Source organism: Onychostoma macrolepis, chromosome 23, assembly GCF_012432095.1.
Source record: "Onychostoma macrolepis isolate SWU-2019 chromosome 23, ASM1243209v1, whole genome shotgun sequence".
In the NCBI taxonomy this organism is placed as follows: Eukaryota; Metazoa; Chordata; class Actinopteri; order Cypriniformes; family Cyprinidae; genus Onychostoma; species Onychostoma macrolepis.
The window spans coordinates 30,026,354-30,044,463 of record NC_081177.1 but is presented as its reverse complement, the minus strand read 5'-3'; the positions used below and the strand labels follow the sequence as shown (position 1 = coordinate 30,044,463).

The 18,110-nt window shown below is 37.2% G+C and overlaps 1 protein-coding gene across 8 annotated transcripts in view; it reads left to right on the top strand.

The window, feature by feature from the left end:
- The first annotated feature begins 10,549 nt into the window (after positions 1 to 10,549).
- Positions 10,550 to 18,110, top strand: part of zmp:0000000926 (ataxin-1) — a 39,005-nt gene continuing 31,444 nt past the window's right edge. For 5 of the 8 annotated variants that reach the window (XM_058762497.1, XM_058762490.1, XM_058762495.1 and 2 more), the window contains exon 1: positions 10,550 to 10,797. The gene's annotated coding sequence lies outside the window, so the exon portion shown is untranslated. Of the gene's footprint in view, positions 10,798 to 11,695; positions 11,744 to 18,110 lie in introns of all 8 variants that reach the window. The other 3 variants (XM_058762496.1, XM_058762494.1, XM_058762482.1) reach the window with 1 other exon arrangement.

The window sequence follows — 18,110 nt, the reverse complement described above, 5'->3', positions numbered from 1 at the left end:
ATGCGCACAATATCGGATTTGGATCGGTCTCGTCTGACCGATACCCGATCCGCAGAAAATGACCGTATCGGAGCCGATACCGATCCTGAGTATCGGATCAATGCATCCCTAATGATTAAGAACCGCTGCTTTAGAACATTGATTTTGAAACTTGTGAAACCATTAGAATCATTAGACAGAATCGTGATGCATAGATTTTTTTTCGTGCACCCCTAGTTTTGACGGCATGGCAACAACTCTTCCTCTTCTCTACCTCGCCCCTTTGTTGCATGTTCCCGGGGGTGGGGTTTTATGTAAGTCACTCATACTAGTCCCTACGAGCCGTTTTTGTAGGCATTAAATTGCCATAAATTTTAAAGACAATATCTCTATTTGCATTGAACTTTCAGCATCGTAACTTTGCTGAGTTATGCTCAAACAGGAACATTACACACTAAAAAAGTTAAATCACAATCAACCAACCCTTTAATATTAAGTTCAAAACTTATAAATACATTAGTAAAATGTAGTGCTGTCAATCGATACAAATTTTTTTATTGCGTTAATCACAGTCATGGACTAGGATTTACCTGTAAATGTGTTGAAAAAGAAATGCATGACAAACTAGTTTAAGGAACCTTTCACACTTCCGCCAGGTAAAATTATTATTTTATCATTATTCTTTTGTTTTTATTCAGCCATTATCAGCCTTTAAACTGGCCATAAAACGTTTACCAAGCCACATCGCTTCAATCCCAGTATGCATTTACCCAACTATTATCAAAAGTATTTCTAAATAAATACAACAAAACATTTTCTTGCGACCTTACGTGAAGTATTATGACAAAATGCATTATGAAGAAGAATTGGACCTGTTCTGCAGCTGCATTAGAGCTAATATTAGCATCATGCTTCATAAGACAATTTATGAGATTAATAGTGCACTTTTACTAAGAACTCACTTCAAACCACCATCTAGTGTTTGTAATAACTGCCTTTTGCGATCACATGTGGAATTTGGTTGTTTACTGTTGTTAAAATATGTTATTTATAGCTTTTTATATCGTTGCACAAATTAGCATTTCAGATGTACACATTCAGAAATATCTATCGACCATATCTATCGTAATCATGTTTATTGTTTTATATAATCTATAGTGGCTGTTGTCATGTTTATTTCTGCTGTGTAAAAGCCATGTATGCTCTGCTGAAACTCACGTTGTTTGTTATAACCGCCTCTCCGTTCTTAAGTAGCCAGCGATACATTCCAAGTATAATACACATTTGTAAAAGGATCTATTTTAATTTTTATTTGTTTATATACACTTTGGGCGGCTGCGGTACATTAAAAAAGTAGCCCAAAAAAAAACACAACCCACGGCTCTGTAATTTTTCCCGCGACTGTACTTTCAAAATAGCCCACTTGTGCCGCTACCCTGGCAACACTGGTGCTGTACCCTCATCACACAATGATAGATAACCTTCCGCGCTGCGATGACGGGAAGAAGTTGGGGTCAAACCTTATCAAACGATTAATCTGCGTTAAAAAAATATTAACGCGTTAATTAACATCTAAAGCCTAATATTCAGTTATAATCAAAGCGCCACCTGCTGGCAACAGGAAATGACTTATTTTACATTAACTTAAACATGTAATGTCTAATCTACTCCAAACTTCACATTTGGTAAGAGTCCTGGCCTGAAAACATCTACATGCCAATATTCGGTTGTAATTTATAGCGCCACCTGTTGGCAATAGGAAATGTCATGTTTTACACTTACTCAAACGTGCATTGTCCAATCTGCCTTAAATTTCTTGTTCAATAAGACATGGCCTAAAGACATCATAAAGCCAATATTCAGTTATAAATATTCCCAGCTGGCATACCCAGGTGAAAAACAAGTATTTATAGTATTCATATTTATTTATAAAACGCTTTGTACAATATAGATACAATGTAAACAGAAATGCAAGGGGTAAAATTATTTCTTTCTAAAAAAAAAAAAAAAGAGTTTTGATTACTAAGTGAACAAATGATGTATAAGTGTTTTCACACATGATCACTGTATGTAGGTCATCAGTAAATGAGTGTTGCATTAAAATGGCAGTGTTTTCCAAATTAAACAAAAGAGCTGTTAGTTTCGAATGATGTGTGTAACGTAGAGAACAGTGTTAAGAGTTTTGCAAAAAGTTTGTTTTACAATATCAAACTGAGTTTAAAGCATGTAATGTGCTTGTAGTTTTGCAGACTTGGTCTAAAGGTTAGGTACAGTATATGAGTGAATGGTTTCACTAAGTGGGCCTCAAGTATCACTTTTAGTGCCTAAGCAGTTTTAAAAAACTGTTATAGGGAGCCAATGTAGTGTTGACAGAATCGGGCTAATATGGTCATATTTCCTGGTTCTAGTAAGCACTCTAGCTTCTGCATTTTGGACCAACTGGAGTTTGTTTATTAAGCGTGCAGAGCAACCACCCAATAAAGCATTACAATAATCTAACCTTGAGGTCATGAACGCATGAATTAACATTCCTGCAACCGGGAACACTTCCCATAACGCATAATGTACTTGTTACATCATAAGAAGAATGGCATCTACGCTAATATTAGTCTGTTTATTTCTTATTCCGAGGTCACCGTAGCCACCTGATCCAGTCCGTATCCAGCCCAGATGGTGGATCAGCACCTAAAGATGACCTCTACAGCCCTGAATGTCAAGTGAGATCAGGACAACTAGATGAGCCCCAGAGACAGATCCCCAGTGAAGACCTCGTCACCTAGACAGCCATCGGGACAAGACCACAGGAACCAGATGAGTCCTCAGCACAAACTGCTGGTTTCGTCTGGCCAGAGGAGAACTGGCCCCCCGACTGAGCCTGGTTTCTCCCAAGGTTTTTTTCCTCCATTCCGTCACCGATGGAGTTTTGGTTCCTCTGGCTTGCTTAGTTGGGGACACTTAATTTCCAGCGATATTGTCGACTTGATTGCACAGATACTATTTAAACTAAACTGAGCTGGACGATGACATCACTGAATTCAATGATGCACTGCCTTTAACTGAAAATTGAGTGTTTACTATTGTCCTTTTGCATTACCGACACACTATTTTCCTAGTTGATACTGTAATGCTGCTTTGACACAATCTGTATTGTTAAAAGCGCTGTATAAATAAAGGTGACTTGACTTCATTTGACTACTGCTGTGCTGTTTGGAAATGTCAATGCCTGTTGATGCTTTATTTTTAATTAATTTAGTCACTGTATTGAATAAATACCTGGGGTTAAGTTTGTTTTCTTCTAAAAGAGACGAAAATTAATCAGATCTAGCAGTTTTTAATGCTTTTCTGTAGGATAGGGTACTTTCCCACCATGCAATACGAAATACCTCTAGTTTTGTTTACCTCCAGCTGTGCTCCATTTTCTGGGCTGCTCTCTTTAAGGCCCGAGTGTGCTTATTATACCACAGTGTTGGACTCTTTTCCTTAATCTTCCTTAAGCGTAAAGGAGCAACCGTATCTAAAGTGCTAGAAAAGAGAGAGTCCATAGTTCCTGTTACATCATCAAGTTGTTCTGAGCTATTGGATATGCTGAGGAATTGAGATAAATCAGGAAGATTACTTATAAAGCAGTCTTTTGTGGTAGAGGTAATGGTTCTACCATATTTGTAACAAGGAGTAGAATTTACAGTTTTAGCTATATGGAGTTTACACAAGACTAAATAATGATCAGAGATATCATCGCTTTGCTGCAGAATTTCCTTACCATTAACATCAATTCCATGTGACGGTATTGAATCTAGAGTATGATTTCGACAATGAGTAGGTCCTGACACGTGTTGTTTAACACCAATAGAGTTTAGAATGTCTATGAATGCTGATCCCAACGAATCTCTGTCATTATCAACATGGATATTAAAATCACCAACGATTAGGACTTTATCTGCAGTCAGTACTAACTCCGATAGAAGATCAGAAAATTCTTTAATAAAGTCTGTATGGTGCCCTGGTGGCCTGTATACAGTAGCCAGTACAAACATCACAGGGGATTTATCATTAATACTTGTTTCTCTGGATAATGTTGTAAGAAGCACCATTACTTTAAACAAGTCATACTTGAAACCCGACCTCTGAGAAATACTGAAAATATTTTTACTTTCTGTCTAATGGCCAAAGTATACTTCTTTTTAACGTACGCGTACAGTTGTACGCACAGCCTTGCAAAGTATACTTCATTTGACTAATACGTGTACACAGACGTTCGACATATGCGCTTTGCGACAATTTGCAATACCTCTCCTGGCCTAATGGGGCCAGTGTTTGCGCGATCTCTCGCCACGAGTTACAAGTCATATAAATATCTCGGTATTCTTTCATGCTACAGTCGTACAAATGAGGATATTTTCTAACCTCTTTGCACAATCTCTCGTCTATGTAGGCCTCCATTGTTGCTGTACTGTAGCTAACACGCATTCTGGTTTGTTCTGTTTATGCAGTTTTTCTTCGGCTACCTTGTGAATCGATACCCCCACGGTGCTAAATAGGAAAAGGATCTGCCGCCCGCAGTTGATTTTGATATTCTAGGTATTATCAAACGGCCAGAGTTTTGAGAACGCAGCGGACGTGGAGGACTATAATGTGATAAGAGCTCGCTCAAGTACTGAGGAGCTAAACCATTCAGGGCTTTATAAGTAATTAACAAGATTTTAAAATCTATCCGATGTTTGATAGGGAGCCAGTGCAGTGTTGACAGAACCGGGCTAATATGATCATATTTCCTGGTTCTAGTAATAACTCTAGCTGCTGCATTTTGGACCAACTGTAGTTTGTTTATTAAGCGTGCAGAACAACCACCCAATAAAGCATTACAATAGTCTAACCTTGAGGTCATAAACGCATGAATTAACATTTCTGCATTTGACGTTGAGAAAATAGGTCTCAATTTAGATATATTTTTAAGATGAAAAAAAATGCAGTTTTACAGATGCTAGAAACGTGGCTGTCAAAGGAAAGATTGCTATCAAACAGCACACCTAGGTTCCTGACTGATGAAGAAGAATTGACAGAGCAGCCATCAAGTGTTAGATATTGTTCTAATTTATTACATGTGGGGATTTTAGGTCTGATAATTAACACCTCATGTCGTTCCTAAAACTGTTTTATGGTGCTTAATTTCCTACACCTTCTACCTTATTTTATTTATTCTCAGGTAAGGTAAAGTAAGTCAAATCTCATAAGCATCTGAGTTTTTATGCTTACAAAATAGGTCACAGAAGACTTCTCCATGGTCTGTTCTGCTCAAGCTTAGAAATCAGAGTCTAACAGAGTCGAACAATGACGTTTTCAAATCCAATACTGCTCAGAAATCTCATTTCACTTGGAAAATATCACATTCATGTGAAAAATTGACTAAAGCTAAGCCAAACTTTGAACATTTTATAAAAGAGATTAAACAATATGGTGCTACATTAGATAAAATTAAGAACAAAAAAGCAAGATCTATGAAGCTTTTTGTTACTTTAAATTGTTGCACTTTACATATGAATGTTTATTTGTTTTTGTACTTGTTGTGAGTTGCATATGCTTGTACAAACCTTTGTATAATTTTTGCATAATAATAATAAAAAAATACTGCTCACAAATCTGTTTTTAGAACAGTAAAATCTTTTTTACTGTATAGTCACAATGTTATATTGAGTCACATTTAATAAAAGCAAATATACCCCCACTTTATTATTGAACAGATGGCCCTGTATTAAGCAGTATATAAAAAGTGTTTCTATTGCTCATGAAAACATTTCTGAAACATCTGTGCATTTGACAAATATTGCATGTTATTCAATTCATCTGTGATAAGAGTATGCAAACACCGCGAGAGCATCACTATCGGGAGCAGAAAGTGTATGACTTCACGTCTTCGCTTTCTATTCCGCCCCCGACTGCAAGTGGCTACTCTCGCCGATAGGTCTGTGCGGCGCTGCATGAAGTCGAACACACCTAATGAGAGACAGGACACATGACTAGGACAACCAATAGGCTTGTTTGAGATGAACTACACTAGCCTGCCACGGAGACATCAAGCCGGACACTTTCTGCTCCCGGTAGTGACGCTCTCACGGTGTTTGCATACTCTATCACAGAGGAAGTGAAATAAATGCAATATTTGTCAAATACACAGACGTTTCAGAAACGTTTTCAACAGAAGCAACAGAAACATTTTTTATATACTGCTTAATACAGCGCCATCTGTTCATGAATAAAGTTCGACATAAACATATTTATACTATTTAAATGGGGTATAAATGCTTTTATCAGTGTTTTTTGATAAACGTGACTCAATATAGCAGTGCGACAACACTAAAAAAGCTTTACTGTTATAAAAACACAGATTTGTGAGCATTATTGGAATTGAACTGTTAAATGCAACGCAAGTGTTTGTCATCACAGAATCTGACCAATGAAAATAATGTGCGTTGTCATCAAGGCTTTCGCAGCTGATTTTGAGCAACTGCAGCACTTGACCTCGGCGGCTGGTCTCGTTTTGCTCTCGCGGTACTTTGATGGCACATGTGATCGCAAGGCGACTGCAGCGCTGATCAAAGTCGGACAGATGTTCTAACCAGAATGCATTGCTTTTGTCAGGTGGCAGCCGATCTTTGCGGTGCCGCATGAAATTGAACAAGCCTATTGAAAACATGACACATGAACCAAAGAACCAATCAAAACATGATATATACACAAGGCAGAAATATATGAGGAACAAGGGAATCACATGACAGAACATGACTGTGGCCAAACTACAAAATAAAAGCCATGAACACAATGAACAAGAAACAAAACCCAAACCCCACGTTACAAGCGGCAGGCGCCGACTCAGATGAACTACAGTGAACGCCACTGTCCCTGGAGGATCAGGGGACATGTGTGCAGCCCAGACACACAATATGGCGACCACCATGACAGGAAGCACTGTGAACAAAGTAACGACTTCTGTGACAGGTAATGCTGAGTCCGCTGGGCTTGAGTGCACTGAACTGCAGTGCCTGCTTCACAAAGTCCCAAAAAATTAATTAAGTCCACAGCAATAAAAAGAGATTAAAGAATTGTCCGAAGTCGCTACAGATAGCCTTGTGACATATGGGTGTCCCGAGTTCAAATCCCGACTCGAGGACCTTTCCCATTCCCACCCCTCCATCTCTCTCCCACTTCGCTTACTCTCCGATCATAATAAAGGTGAAAATGCCAAAAATAAATCTTTAAAGAACTGTCCAGAAAATTGGTGTGGAAAGCCAAGTCCAAAAATTCCTGGGGTGCGGTCCTCAGGGAAACGCTGAGATCCTGCTAGATGGTCAGTTGTTCTGTTACGTTGGACTTGAGGAAACAGGCAGAGGCAAGGATCTATTTGCAGGTAGTTTAACTAAGTGACAAATTAAACAAAGAACTAGAACAAAGCATGAGCAGAGTAGCAACCATAACATTCAACAACTGATAATACATACAGAACTGAAGCAATGAACTAATCAGTAACTAACAAGGAGATGGGTGTGGTTCAATGAGTGTCCATGACAACAAACAAAGGGGAACAGAGCAGCAGGGAGACTTGAGGGGAACAAGGCAACAATGAAATACAGAACTACAAACTAAAAGTCCAAGATGCAGACACGGGGAATATATGACAATCTGAACAAGCTAATCAAGGTCTTCTAGATTACTAGAAAGTTACTGGCAGGAAAGTTTGATCAAGGTTGGAGCTAAACTCTGCAGGAAAGTGATTGTTTTATTCCCATGAGGGAGCTGTACACAGTCTGTCAAGTTTATCTCCTCACCAAAGCATTTAAAATAAGCATTCAAGAAAGAAATGTATTCCTATAAAGGTCCTGAAGATAATAACTCAAAAGCAGTAAGTGATTTTTGTTTGATTTAAATTAACAGCAGAGACAGCAGTTTGTACATTATGTAGCTGTCACACGAATCAAATGCAATTTCTTTCCTAGCTGTTTACATTCACAGACATAACCGATAGTGTTTATATGAACTTTTTTATGTTTTCGACAACCAGCTTTCTGTGTGGATATGTGCACTCAGAAAACAGTGTATCAGAATTTTTCAATGATATGGCTTTAAAACACATGCAAACAATACACTTTCATGATGTCAAACAACTTCAATATTGCGTGAGCGAGATAAACATGATAATCAAAACCAAACAGAAGCTTCCAAGGCACTCTCTTCTGGAAAGGGGGCGGGGAGCAGCAGCTCATTTGCATTTAAATATACATGAACGAAAATAGCATGTTTTTTACTTTTGTTAAAATGGTAATTTTCAGCATGGAATAATAAATGATATGTGAGTATGAAACTGCTCAGTCACATTCTAGGAACATGTCTGAAACTTATATTAAGGAGCATAATAGGTCCCCTTTAAGGAAACAGGAACAGAACAGATCTATAAAGTAAAAGTCCATATAACAAAACATGAGCACATAACTATTAAAGAAGTATTTTTTTAATAAATCCAAACTCAGAGCACCTGTAAAGTGTTTACTGTGTTTAATTGAGCCACACAAAACACTATGAGCCATGCCGTTACTTTGAAATGCGCAGTTTGTGCTGCCACCATGCAATAATGTTGGCAGTTCTTCTTAGCATTATGAAATTTCAAATTATACTAAGCAAATCACAACTTCCTGTTAGCTCTCTAATGTCACTAATGGAAACGTCTTGAAAACAATATGTAAAGCAATGTGTACAATCTCACTGAAAGAACGCACAAAGAATAATGGCTAATATTGTATAATCAATAGTCATACTGTGCTGGGAGAATAAAAACAAAATACAAATAATTGTATTACACTAGATTCCCCTGATTATTACAAACCATGGCTATTAGTGTGGCTCATGAGTTGCTCCCTAAATCAAGCAAATCACCTTTTCCATTTCAGTTAGGATGCTATCTTCAAGTTTAGCTGCCTTTTGTAGAAAGCAGACGGTGAGCAGTTCACTGGGGTGTGAAACGGATCTTTTCTCATGCTTTCTCAATTAGTTGACTAGAGAACGTCCTTAAGGAACATCTATTGATGGGTCAGAGACACAGCAGCCATGTCCTCTGTTCTGCTTGCCTTCACCACTTCCTCAGAAAGTGTGTGTATGCATAAATACAAGCTGGGAGCCTTCATGATTGTCTGGCTGCTGACAAGGAGCGTGTGCGCGTGTGAGCAGTCAGATAATGTCACAGTGTGACAGAAGTGAGAGTGTTAGAGACAGAGAGGAAATGAGAATAGGCCCCAATGCTCACAAGAGTACACACACACACACACACACTCAGCATGTGACTTGGTGACCATGTTCTAGTCCCACTAAACGTGACACAGTGACATTGCATAAATCACTGAAAACTAGTTGTTATTTTCAATGTGTGAATATATTGTTTGTTTGAATCACCATACCCCTAAATAAATAAATACAACTCCAGAAGTATTTAGCCCCTAACTCAGTATACTTTGTCGAAGCACATTTGGCAGTGATTCTGTTATTCGTTTAAGCTCTTTGAGGTTGGAAGTTGTTCCGTCAGAGGACTGTAATTTTCAGTTCTCTCCAGGGATGTCCAGGCTCTGGCTGGATCACAGCAGGACGCTACCACTAGACATTTTTTATACTACTTCCATTTCAGAATTGTATGATACTTTTAGTGCACAATGAATAAATAAATAGTCAAGTCAAATCAATGCTATTTATATAGCGCTTTTACAATGCAGATTGTGTCAAAGCAGCTTTACAGTATTAAAAGAGGGAAATAGTGTGTCGAAATAGTGTGCCATTCCCCTCTGGCCAGACAAAACCAGCAGTAAATAAATACTTAAGTACTGTTTTGTCTTTTAATGGAAAAATTGTTAAAAATTGTAATAAAAAAATAAAATGATTTTCAACATGATTAGAATCGTTTTTTTGTTTAATTGTTTGTTTTTATGACTTCATAGGTAATGTTGTAGTTGTACAGCAAATGGGAAAACCAAAGGGAACCTTCATACACGGGAGACCTTGGCTTTTTAACTTTAAACTTTAAACTTTAAATCAGCATCAATCATGTGAGGGATAAAATGGCTTTAAAGCTGACAACATTCTAGTATAGTAGTTTACAAGCAGTGATTCACAACAAAACTAGAGTTCCTTTTACTACTAATTATGATTTTACTATGGTCAGATAAGTAGTTAAAAAGTTGGTGGTTAAATGAAAAAAAGGGCATGTGGACAAGCTGCAAGCCGGTGCATGTGGCACTTATAGCCAATGGTACGAGCTGCTGTACGGATACATGTAGTGCAGCAGCCAATCAAAGCAGGGCTGGGAGGAGGAAGTGGCCAATGGGGGGCAGGCAGTGGCGGTACATTCCCCAGCTCTTAAGAGGTTAATGAGCAAAGCTACTCGGCTTCCTGCCAGCACGTCCAGCAGCTCAGAGACGTTCCCACAATGAGTGAAAGCTGTATCACGACAGGACTAGTCTAATTATACACCCACAGAGAGAGGGAGAGACAGGAGGGGGTCACAAAGGGTGAGCGAGCTGAAGTGTGCGAGTCCCTGCGCGTGCGTGTGTGTGTGTGTGCGTGCATGAAACCAAAAGAAAGCAGAGCAAGCTGTAGAGAGAGAGAACGAACGCTCGCAGTGGGTGAGAATACAGAAGATACAGCACAAGAGTGTCTAGGTGAAGACAAGATAAGGAAAAAGACAGTTTACAGCATCATGCTGGATATTTCTGCCTGCTGTGCTGCTGCTGCTGCTTTCCCATGATCACTCAGTGTATTTCTCACCATAAAAAGACACCCAAAGAGGTAGGACACTTTTGAATGCGTGTGCTCATGTTGACAAGTGTGACAGTTGACAAGTGTGTCTTCGAGACATACGGGAGTGTGTGAGGTATGTTGTGTGGCTATTCAAGCAATGACAAGACAATGTCTGAGTCAAAGTGTGTGTGAGTGTGTTCTTCAAAGTCACCAGCTTTACATTAAAAGCACAGAGACAGGGTTCGTGATGTACCACATTTAGAGGATAGCGCTGAAATTGTTGGAAACAAGCAAGCTGATGCGGCCTCAGCCGCTCTCAAACAAGGCATGACTGATCAGTGTGTTTTGTTTTACAGTTCTGCACTGTCAAAGTGAAACATGCACTTCTTATCGTATGATCTATTTCAAACTGCTCTGACCCTTTAAATGACTCTCCCTGGCGTAACTTCATGCAGTAGGTTTAATTAAGGCATGTTTTAGATTTATAACCTAGATCTGACCATCGTCAGGCATTCAAGAAAACTGCCCGGACAAAATATTTTTTATGAAGTATGTGTATATATGTTGTCGTTATTATTATTATACATTTCTTTAAACTTCATAGCCTTTTATTTTATATTGTTCAAATGCACGGTATATAATGCAAATGTCATTTTTGCATAGTGATTTGTTTTTTGAATCATCAAAACTTCTAATCGGATTTACGTATCTTAGTATTTTTTATATTGGGATATCTTATAGATTTTTTTTTTTTTTTCAAAATATAACACTATAGCTGTCAGTGATTCTCAGGCAGCTGCTGCCTCTTTAAGATGTCTATTTTTACAGTAGCATTCACACACACGTGTGTGTTTGAGAGAGAGAGAGAGGTGGAGGCAAGGAGCAGGAGTGAGTCTGTGGGTGTGTGAATAGAGTAATTCTTCTGGTTTGTGCTTCTCTATTACAGACTTAGGCTGTCAAGTGTCTGCTGGTTAGTTAATCGTTCATTCTGCAGGTTAGTCCAGTCTCATGACTCATGACTCACTCATAAAAGACTACTTAATGTTATTTGAATCAGTGATTTGTCTTGTTTTCCTCTGTGTGTATGTGTGTGTGTGTGTGTGTGTATATATATATATATATATATATATATATATACAGTCATGGCCAAAAATATTGGCACCCTTGGTAAATATTATCAAAGAAGGCTGTGAAAATTAATCTGCATTGTTAATCCTTTGATCTTTTATTTTAAAAAATCACAAAAATCGAACCTTTCATTGGATAATAAGAATTTAAAATGGGGGGAAATATCATTATGAAATAAATGTTTTTCTCAAATACACGTTGGACACAATTATTGGCACCAGTAGAAATTGTTATGAGTAAAATATCTCTGAAGTATATTCCCATTCATATTCACAATTTTGAGCACTCCAGAGTGATTATGAACATGAAATTATCCAGCCATGGCTTCCTGTTTCACAGAAATATAAATAGGAGGAAAAACAAAGCCCAAATTCCCTTAATCATCATCACAATGAGAAAAACTAAAGAATATATTTCTGATGTGTAGCAAAAGATAATTGAGCTTCACAAATTAGTGAAGTGGCTTTAAGAAAAGAGCTAGAGCAGTGAAAATTCCCATTTCCATCATCAGGGCAATAATTAAGAATTTCCAATCAACATAAAATGTTAGGAAACTGCCTGGAAGAGGATGTGTGTCTATATCGTCCTAATGCACGCTGAGGAGGAGAGTTTGAGCGGCTAAAGACTCTCCAAGGACCACAGCTGGAGAATTGCAGAAAATAGTTGAGTCTCGGGTCAGAAAACCTTAAAAAAAAAAAAAGTCAAACAGCACCTACATCAGCACATGTTGTTCGATAAGGTTTCAAGAAAAATTCTCCTCGCTCATCCAAAAACAAACTCCAGCATATTCAGTTATCAGACACGACTGGAACTTCAAATGGGACTGGCTTCTATGGTCAGATGAAACTAAAAAATGAGCTTTTTAGCAGCAAACACTCAAGATGGGTTTGGTGAACACAGGGATAAAAAGTACCCCATGTGTACAATGAAATATACTGCTGTATTTTTGATGTTGTGAGCCTATATTTCTGCTGGAGGTCCTGGACATCTTGTTTAGACACATGGCATCATGGATTCTATCAAATACCAACAGATAAAAAATCAATAAGTGACTGATTCTGTTAGAAATCTTATAATGGGCCATGTTTGGATCTTCCAACCGTACAATAATCCAAACACAAACCTCAAAAACAACACAAAAATGGGTCACTGAGCACAAAACCAAGCTTCTGCTGGTCATTCCAGTCCTCTGACCTGAACCCTGTAGAACATGAGTGACCTGAAGAGAAGAAGCAGCAACATGGAGCTGTGAATCTAAAGGGTCTGGAGTGATTCTGGATGAAGGAATGGTCTCTGATCTCTCGTCAGGTGTCTCTAACCTCATCAGGCATTATAGGAGAACATTTAGAGCGGTTTAACTGGCAAATGGAGGTTTCAAAAAGTATTGAATAAAAGGGTGCCGTTAATTGTGGCCAATGTGTATTTGAGAAAAACATTTATTTCATAATGATATTTCCCCCATTTTAAATTCTTATTATCCAATGAAAGGTTAGATTTTTGTGATTTTATTTTATTTTTTAAATAAAAGATCAAAAGGATTAACAATACAGATCAATTTTCACAGCCTTCTTTGATCATATTTACCAAGGGTGCCGATATTTTTGGCCAAAACTGGAACAAAAACAAAACTGTTACTGGAGTTTAAAAAGAAGAAAATGTTTTAGCAGTGCACAATATAACATTGCATAATATAATGAAATCCTGTGTTTTTATTTTATACTGTAAGTGGTAAAGCAATTTCATTTTAAGAGATAATACTCTTATTTTATCAGATAGAGGAATGCTTTTGGTAACACTTTAGATTAAGGAAAATATATTCACTATTAACTAGCTCAGTAAGTTTTTATTAAGTTTTTTTTGTTTTTGTTTTTTTCTCAATAAACTCCTAAATTGCTGCTAAATAATAGTTAGTAAGGTAGTTGTTAAATTAAGAGGTATGAGGTGGATTAAGGAATATAGAATATGTTCATGCAGAATAAGACATTAATATGTGCCTAACAGGTACTAATAAACAAACAATATGCTACTAATATGCATGCTAATAAGCAACTAGTTAATAGTAAGATTTGGTCCTTAAAAAGAAAGTGATACCATTCTTTTATACACACTAGTTTATTGTTTTAGAAAATAATGACTCATTTATCACTGATGTAGATCTTCCATTTTGTTTTATTCCATTCATTTCACACAACAATTAGTTCATTCACCTATTTGCTTACTCATTTGTTCATTCATTCATTCATTCATTCATTGGATGGGTTAAATGCAGAGCACAAATTCTGAGTATGGGTCATCATACTTGACCACATGTCACTTCACTTTCACTAAATTCGTTTATGTCTGGCTGCGCAAATCATTTTACTCCAGACTCAAGGCAGGTTTTGTTAAAAAGTTAAAACTCAAGGATGGATCAGTTCTCATTGTTCATGATCCAGCTGCACCTCCAGAAGAAGTAAGTCTCATACTTTATGTGTTTTATAATTATTTACAAATCGCCTTTGCTCTTCCACAGAAGAGAGGGGCGGGGTGAGCAGAGCTCATTAGCATGTAAAGAGATATACAGCAAAACGAGTTACTGTGAACAGAGCTGTTTTTGACAGGGTAAAAAGGGTGTTGTTTTTCACGACCACTGAGACCATTTCAAGAAGACCCTAAAGAATTATACCAACTTGTGGACAATGGGCATCCGATGTCCCCTTTTCCCCAGCCACGACAAAAGCAGACTTACTTTAAGATCATTCTAAGGTTAAATACAGATTTAAAATCATAACAAGCTATAGTTTAATAGCTATGATACTGTTTTTGAAATCAAATCTTTGCATAGCTATGACAGGAAACACTGGAAACTAACAATGCCTTAGAAAAAAATAAAGCATATACATAAACCCATATAGGAAATATAAGAGTTATCGGATAAGCATGTTATAAACTTCTGAAACATTGGTGTTTCATATTTTAGAGCAGTCACTGTGGGAGTGTGTGTGAAAAAAATCAGATGTAACCCCCTTTGTAATCCTTAACATTTTCATAAGTAACTGTAATTTAATTACACATTTTTTCTTAGTAACTGTAACTAATTACAATTACTTTTATTTTGTAATTAAATTACGTAATTCTGTTACATGTAACTAGTTAGTCCCCAACACTGATTAAAACACTACTTAAAACAATATAATCACAGAATACATAAATAAACATTTTTATGTATATAAAAACAAAAAAACATTCATATGAATGAAACTGTAAATAAAGAAACATGTTGGGCCACCATGTCATCGAGAGAACATCAAAATCACAGTGGGCGAAAACAAAATCATTTGTTCCAAATGTACATGGTGCTCACGTTAACAATGTGACAGCTGTAAGATCACAATGCCATCATGTGCCCATCAAGCATACTAATTTAGACTAATCAAGGCATGTTTGTGTGTGTGTGTGTAAGGCACGTGGTGGCCTCAATGATGAAGATCTACAGAGATCAGGATTTCTGTAAGAGCGTCACTGATCTGACACAGCACATAAGAGCACTACCTCGTAATCCTGTCTGACCTTAACTACCAGAGGTTTACGTACTAAAACACTATTCAATAATCTCCTTGTGTAAAATGTGATGCTGCCATTACAGAGGCTGTCATCTGAACAACTGTAGCATTTCAGGAGAAACACACATGCATAGGCAAAATGCTCCGGATTACAATTCTTAGAGCCTATTAAATTTCTTTTTTGCAATAAAAGTTGTCAAATTATCCCCAGTTGTACCATGTAAAATACTTCAGTCTTACACATCTGCAAGCAATCGGATGCTTGTTACGCATCTTCAAGCATTCATATTCTGTCTTACTATCATCAGCAAATCAGATGCATGTCACTCACCGGATTCTGTTCATCGGCCAATCAGATGTTTCACTACACGTCCTCAGCTAATCAGAAGCTACCTGTCTTCAGACAGTTTATTGGCATATGAATAAAAATGTTCCGTATTTATTTATTAAAGAGACACACACACTTGCTTGTGTCCCATACATCTGCCTGTGATCACTCCGCTGTTTATTTGTTTGTTGGCCTTAAACATCATAGAAATCTCTGAGAAGTGGCTTTATTGTGAGCGCTGAGCACTGAAAGCTTGGCCAACCATGTGTACGATTCCACTCATGTGTGTAGTCAATTCTCAACACATGCTATGTATGTACTGCACACTTGTTTTATAGCTGCCTATATGCGTGCATAACCATCTACAAAAATCACTATTGCTGTGTCCAACATTTCTCCCTATATTTTATTTAGTATTACATATACAGAAAAACAGAAGAAACCGCGATGGGACAAATTCATTTTCAAGCACTATAGGGTGTCAGCATATTTTATAGTGGTCTCTGAATTCTGAGCCAACAACTCTGTTCGCCACATTCATCCCCTCATTTCTACCCACAATGACCTCAGATTGCGAGCGTATATCGACTGTGCGTGCACCAAAGCACTATTTCCCGTAATCCCGTATTTCCCGCCTGACAAGCTGGAAGATGGAGTGTTTGGAGCTTTCTTATTTCTGCAAATCATCAAAATAGAGAGAGAATGAGTTTTAAAATAAATGATGTTATGTGGATTTTTCAGCCATTAACTCACCTTACTGTTTTCTTTCAGTGAAAAGTCACATTTTAGTAAAGACAGGGCACGGGATGAAGTTTAATTAAATAACATGTATACATATGAAGACTTGTGTCATAAAAAATGTCACTCCTCAACCTCAAACCTTAATCAGCAGCGGTCTAGGATGAAATTAACCGACTCGTGAAAGATGGCTTAGATGCTGCAGCCCTATTTATACCATCAGGGCTCGGCCCGTGCTTTGAAGACAGCTTTACACCCAGAACTCAACTAATCCTGCTTTGGCCTTTCAACTATCAGAGGATTAGCAATGCTATCTCTTCGCTATCTCTTCTCCTCTCAATGGATCATTGATTGTTTCAGTGCAAGTCAATTTGTTTGATACCTAACTTGTTTAATCTTACTAGCAATATATCAAAATACTCTGCTTCTACAATATTATTCTAATAGGCAAGTATTATAATTATTATTGTTCATACTTGGAGTTAAGGGTTTGAGACAAATTCCCGACCCTAAGCATTCAATTTGGCACATAACTTTCCCTGCACTGTTTGTGCTACAGACATGACTGACGCCTCAAATCAAGCAGTATATGCATGTACCATAAAGAATGAAAAATTGTACAGTCATGTGATTTGATGAGCTCGCAAAAACAGATGTGATGTGTTTTCACTAGACCCCAGTTATACACAGAATATGGTAACACTTTAGTACAGGGACCAATTCTCACTATTTACTAGTTTCTTATTAGCATGCATATTATTAACATATTGACTGTTTATTAGTTATTATGAATATTCTGCATGACCATATTATACATCCCTAATCCTACTTAATACCTGCAAATTAGGAGTTTATTGAGACAAATGTCGTAGTTGATATTTTATTAATGGCAAGAACTGGACCTTAAAATGTGACCCAGAATATACCTATGAGCACCAGTCAACGAAATTATGACTACAAAACAAAACAACTCTCCACATGACATCAGCGCATGGCAAGCAAAAACAAAAATTAAAAAAAAAATGCAAAAGCCTCTAAGTGTCGTTTGAAATGTTCTCCTTTTTTTATGTTTTTGTTCAGTTATGCCTTTCAAGTGAAATTACTGAACCTACACATAGGAGCCTGATAAAAATTCTCATTAGAAGAAGATAAAAAAAAAAATATATATATATATATATATATATATATATTAGGGCTGTCAGTCTATTTAAAATATTTTAATCGCATGATTATCATAAGTTAACTCATGATTAATCACAACTTAATCGCACATTTTTATTTGTTCTAAATGTACCTTAAATTAATACTTTTCAAGTTTTTAATACTCTAATTAACATGGGCATGGACAAATATTGATGCTTTATGCAAATGTAGGTTTATTATTAGAGAAACCATAGTTAACATAGAGCGTGAAGACTAGACAAAACATAGACATAGATGTTTTTCAAAGAACTTGTTCATGTCTATTAGACACATGAAAAAAGAACATAGAAAATCAGGTTCCCATTACTTCTCTTTCTTTGCACTGACCAATTTACTGACACAAACCTGTTTACATTTCCGCAGGACAGGGCAGCTCACTTCTTCTGAACATGCAAAATGTACATTTATTATTTATTATTAGA